The sequence below is a fragment of the Cebus imitator genome, unplaced genomic scaffold (genome assembly GCF_001604975.1).
Source record: "Cebus imitator isolate Cc_AM_T3 unplaced genomic scaffold, Cebus_imitator-1.0 Scaffold129, whole genome shotgun sequence".
NCBI lineage: Eukaryota > Metazoa > Chordata > Mammalia > Primates > Cebidae > Cebus > Cebus imitator.
Window position 1 is genome coordinate 5581179 of NW_016107444.1, and position 6171 is coordinate 5587349.

Below are 6171 nucleotides of genomic sequence, written 5' to 3' on the forward strand. Positions count from 1 at the left end.
GGAGGTTCATTCGAGACTCAGTTCCAAGGTTTTACCAGCGGCTGGTCACATCTGCTGCTCCGCACAAACCAAAATTCTAGACTCCTAGAAAGTCGCTCTTCAGAATACATCATATGGTTTGCACAAATAGTTTAGGGTTAGGGAGCCACTCTTGTAAATTAGAGAAAGTTATATGTGTGTAGGGAATTATTTTCCATTCAAGTTCCTTGATTCCAGTCAAGGGCCAACCTGTAATCAGGCCTCTCTAAAGACACTAATCTTGGGCTAAGCATATTAGTAGGTCTTTTCCGCACAATTTCCTATTTAAGATCTAGGATATTTTTTAATTTTTAAAATGGCACAAATAAAGTAGTATTCTATATGTATCTTCTCGTTGTACTCCTTTTCCTGCATTCATCTCTTTTCACCCTCCCCCAAGTTGTAAAAATGTAAAAGTTATTCGGAAGTAGGGTCGGAACAGGGATCCCTGCTTGAGGCTGAATTGTGTATTACAGAGGATATATTGAAGGGTGCACTGGGAACTGAGAGGCAGTACGTTGACAACAGATTCACCCTACCTAAATCGGGATAATCATATACATTTTCTTAATATGCTAATCTGGTGTATTACAGGAATAAATGTTCTGTTGTTGAACCATCTTTGCATTCCTGAGTTAAAACCAATTAGGTCATCAACATTTTGCAGTTTAAACACTGCTAAACTCCATTTTCTAATATTTGAATTTTAAATCCACGTTATTATAATGAGATTGCTCTCTTTCTTTTTTTGTAATAACAATGTGTTTAGAACTATCTCTTTATCAGACAAAGTCATAAACCAAAAGTTTCCAACTTCCTGTACATGTTGAGAACTTTAAATAAAGATCCTTGGATATAAAATATGGCCCACATAGCTCAAAATTAACTCTGTGACATAATATTATTCTAAAGTCATACTTATTTTGAAAGCCTAAAGATTTTTTAATGGCTATAAAAATATCACCAAGCTAGACATTTAATTGTTGAGATATACAAATAAAATTACCACAGCAGTCCACACATTCTATGATTTCTAAACACTGAAACATCATTGGTTTCGGGGAAGATGCTGTTGTCCTTCACAGTTCGTTAAAAGTTCAGATGCTTTTTGTGAAAGCCCAACTTTTCTTCTACCTGCTAAACTAACTTTTCAGAAGCCTTGCCGGATGTTTTCTTGGTTTGCCTCTCCATGCTGCTGCTTGATTTGATAGATTTCATTTTCTAGCTGAACAATCATCCATTCAATCTCATAATCTTACTGACCAGGGATACCCAATTTGACTCCATTTCTCTCAATTTACATCCAGCTGTGAGTTGCATGTTCTTTCTCTGCCAGTTTAAATCTTGAGTATGTTTTCGTAACTTCCGAAGTTTGTTCTGTACGTGTTCAATTACATGAACTAGATTTTCATTGCATACTTTTCAGGCAGTACTTCCATGCTGCGACATTAGTTCCAGATTCTCAATTCCAACTGCTTGATGCTCTAGCTGGGCCATAAAATTGTTTACACATTCTTGCCATGTAGTAATGCCATTTTTTTTTTAACCAGAGGAAGGGGCTGTAAGCTCATATCATTTCATACTGAGCAATTCAACTGATTGTCAAGCAGCCAGTCTTTCAAATTCGTTTCTCATTATGTCAGTTACAAAGGCAGAATAATTCCAGCTGTCAGGTAGCTCAGGTAGTTCTTAGCAGGTCGGTATCTTCAAGTTTCCTCTGCCAGTGCTGCAGCCACCTCCCACACACCAGTGGCTTCATAACCTTCATCAAAATCAGGCAGCACATCCACCACAAGCTCTCCAGCCACCAAACTCATGTCCGCAATTCTGGGGACCTCAGGTTTGCCTGTGTTTTCTGCATCTGTGTAAACTCAATTCTCTGGCCTCTGACTTTCTTATACTGTCTTGATATTCACAAAGTAGGTTAGATAAACTTCTCTGTTTTTTAATTTTCCAAAACATTTGAGAAAGGGATTATTGTTCCTTTGGGGTCTGAAAAAATTTGCCTACAAAACAATCTGGAACTTCTGTCTTGTGGAAAGGAAGACTATGTTTCTTCTCAATAGTTTCATTATGAAAAATTTCAGAGATATATAAAAGTAGAGAACATAGCTCAACAAATCCCATCTATCATTTAGAGGCAACAATTAACAAGATTTTTGCCAATTTCACTCAATATCCATTTTAAAATTTATTTTCTGGCTAGACATGGTGGCCCATGCCTGTAATCCCAGCATTTTGGGCTGGCCAGGGCAGGAAGATGGCTTGAACTCAGGAGTTTGAGGTCAGCCTGGGCAACATGGCAAGACCCCCATATCCACAAAAAATTTAAAACTTAGTGGGGCATGCTGGCTTGTGCTTGTGGTCCAAGCTACTTGGGAGGTTGAGGTGGGAGGATCACTTGAGCCCAGAAGGTCAAGCCTGTAGTGAGCCATGTTTGTGCCACTGCACTTCAGCCTAACAGACAGAGGAAGACCCAGTCTCCAAAAAAAAATAAAAAAAGAAAGAAAGAAAGAAAAAAGAAAATTTATTTTCTTCATTTTTGTTTTACAAAGTATTTTAAAGCAAATCCCAGACGTCATGTGTTTTCATTCCTACATACATCAGTGTGCATCCTCTAAAAAACTAAGGACGAGAAGACAAAGACATTTTTTCTTTTTTAGAGACAGGGTCTAAATCTGTCATCCAGGTTGGTGTGCAGCGGCACAATTACAGCTCACTGCAGGCTTCAGCTCCTGGCTTAAGCAATTCTCTCATTTCAGCCTCCTGAGAAGCTGAGACTATAGGTGTCTGCCACCATGCCCAGCTACTGTTTAAACTTTTTGCAGAGACAGGGCCTTGCTATGTTGCCAGGGCTGTTCTCTAACTCCTCAAGGGACCCTCTGCCTTGGCCTCCCAAATTGCTGGGATTATTGGTGTAAGCCACCACACCACATATTCTTACATAATCAAAATTTCATTACCACATCTAACAAAATTAAATATATTTCCTTGGTATTATGCAACATCTAGGCCATAATCAAATTTCCCATTTGTCTCAAAATGTCTTCCACAGTTGTCCAGAGATTTGGGATTACTAATTCAATGTCTTCAATGTTTATTGGTTTATTCAAGACTTCTATTTCGAGTCAATTTTGATCATTTCTATTTTCTAGAAAATTATTTTGTTTGTTTCTCACGAGGATTCCTGATTGTTTTCCAGAGTCCTATCCCCTGAGTTCCAATCGCCGGCGTAATCACACTCTAAAGGCTAAATACCCAGAATCGTTACCTGAAAATTCCTACTACCAATGGTTCTTCTTCATGGTAAATCATGGGCAAATTAAGCCTGAGTCTGTAAACTCTTCTACCACTCTAGGAAGAGAGGGAGGCGGTGCCAGTCCTTTCGGTGGACACGAGGCCTAGGCCTGCCTTGTCCCGGTATTTCTTCACCTTAACCACAGATCAAATCGCATTCTTTATCTTCAAATCATCTGAAGTATAATTTCAAATCACAGGACAGAATAAAACAATCTTTGAGACAGGCAGGACCTTAGAAAAGAGGTATGTCATCTCATTTATTTACAGATGAAGAAAGTAAACTTCAGAGAGGTCAAAGTGATTTGTCTCAGGTCACATAACCAGTGGTGGAAAGAACAGAGTTACTGGAGTGTCAAGATAAGAACGTATTCCAGGAGGTTTAAAAAGTTGTTTGAGTACATTCCAAATTAAGTATTTCATTCCTGAGCTCTAAAACCTATTTATATTGAAGCCTGCTGTTCCAAACACAGTAATTACAAAGCGGGGCAATGCTCTCCATCTTTTCCTTTCATGAATCCATTATGAAAGTTAGCTTTATGAGCTACTTTGTCTCCAGAAAGACATGTACATTTCATACTGTTCAAATTTGTAACTGTCAGCAAAATCAGATCCAGCACCACCTGTTTCTCAATCCAGCCTAGAGACTGCTCCTCTGATAGACACACTGGACTCTCAGGGGTAGAATGGGCAAGCTCTGACAAAGGACAGCACTTCTCTGATGGTGTGGAAGTACCAAAGGTTTGACTGCACTTTAAAAAGGTGGTAACAGGTGGCCAGGCACGGTGGCTCATGCCTGTAATCCCAGCACTTTGGGAGGCTGACATGGGCAGATCACAAGGTCAGGAGTTCAAGACCAGTGTGGCCAACATGGTGAAACCCCATCTCTACTAAAACTACAGAAAAATCAGCCAGCTGTGGCACTCACCTGTAGTCCCAGCTACTCTGGAGGCTGAGGCAGGAGAATTGCTTGAATCCGGGAGGCAGAGGTTATAGTAAGCCAAGATTGTGCCACTGCACTCCAGCCTAGGTGACAGAGCGAGATTCCATCTCCCCCCCACCCCAAAAAAGTGACATAGGTGCAGAAAACAAGTTGGAAATGATCTAAGTCAAGCTTGCTTTTTTGCGATATTTTAATAGCTCATTAGCTATCATTAGTGTTAGTATATTTTATGTGGCTGAAGACAAGTCTCCCAATGTGGCCCAGGGAAACCAAAAGATTGGACACCCAATCTAGGCGAGCCCAATTTCCAAATTTACTATAAAACTACAGTGTGCCACTTCGCATCCATTAGGTTGGCAATAAACAAACCCAGAAAATAACAAGTGTCGGTGAGGACGTGGGAAAATTGGAACCCTTGTGTATTGCTGATGCAGCTATGGAAAACAGTATGGTAATTCCTGGAAAAATTGTAAATGGAATTAACTTATGATCCAGTGATTGCATTTCTGGGCATATACCCAAAATAATTGAAAGCAGGTTTCAAAGAGTATTTGTACACCCATGTTCATAACAGCACTATTCACAACAGCCAAAAGGTAGAAGCAATCTATCCACTGACATATGAATGGACAGACAAAATATGATATATACATACAATGGAATATTATCCAGCCTTAAAAAAGGAAACTCTGACATGCTGCAACATGGATGAAATGGAAGCCATGCTAAGTTAAATCACCCAGTTACAAAAGTACGACGTTTTTTTTTTGACATGGAGTTTGGCTCTTGTCGCCCATGCTAGAATGCAGTGGTGCGATCTCGGCTCACTGCAATCTCCGCCTCCAGGGTTCCAGTGATTCTCTTGCCTCAGCCTCCTGAGTAGCTGGCATCACAGGTGCCTGCCACCATGCCCGGCTAATTTTCTGCAGTTTTAGCAGAGATGGGGTTTCATCACAATGGCTACATTGGTCTTGAACTCCTGACCTCAGGTGACGAACCCATCTCGACCTCCCAAAGTGCAGGGATTACAGGCGTGAGCCACCGTGCCTAGCCTAAAAGAACAAATATTGTATGAGTCTACTCATGTGAGTAGACATATTTACAGAGGCAGGAAGTCGAAGGGTGGCCTCCAGGAACTTGGAATTAGGGGAAAATGGGGAGTTACTGTTTAATGGATACAAAGTTTCAATTTTGCAAGATGAAAAATGTTCCGCGGGTGGATGGTGGTGAGGGTTGCACAACAATGTGAATATAGTTAATGCCAGTGAACTGTACACTTAAAAACAGTTAAAATAACTTGCATGTAATATACATTTTATAGTTAAAAAAAAAAAAACTTTAAAAAGTGTGGTACACAGATCATTGGAACAAAAATCCAGAAATAGACTCACACATATATGGTCACAAGACGAAGGTAATTCAACGGATGAGTCTTTTCAACAAATGGTAATGGAACGACTGTGTATCCCTAGAGGAAAATGTGACACCAACCAGACAACATAAGCAAAAATGAATGCTATTAGACAATAGACTTATACGTAAAAGACTATATAAAACATACATGAAAACACAGAAGACCTTCATGAACTTGAGGTAGGCAGAGATTTCCTAGCACAGAAAAAGCACAAACCATAAACGGTAAAACTGACCAACTTGCCGGACGCGGTGGCTCAAGCCTGTAATCCCAGCACTTTGGGAGGCCGAGGCGGGCAGATCACCTGAGGTCGGGAGTTCAAGACCAGCCTGACCAACACAGGGAAACCCCGTCTCTACTAAATATAAAATTAGCCAGGCGCGGTGGCGCACGCCTGTAATCCCAACTACTCGGGAGGCTGAGGCAGGAGAATCGCGTGAACCTGGGAGGAGGAGGTTGCAGTGAGCCAAGACTGCGCCATTGCGTTCTAGCCTGAGCA

The 6171-nt window shown here is 40.7% G+C and overlaps 1 pseudogene across 1 annotated transcript; it reads right to left on the reverse strand.

The window, feature by feature from the left end:
- Window positions 1–786: 786 nt before the first annotated feature.
- LOC108312823 lies at window positions 787–3817 on the reverse strand (annotated as a pseudogene). The gene is made up of 2 exons (XR_001828805.2): window positions 3796–3817; window positions 787–1879 (listed from the first exon to the last, which is right to left on the reverse strand). The product of XR_001828805.2 is annotated as a pre-mRNA-splicing factor SPF27-like (transcript).
- Window positions 3818–6171: the final 2354 nt, after the last annotated feature.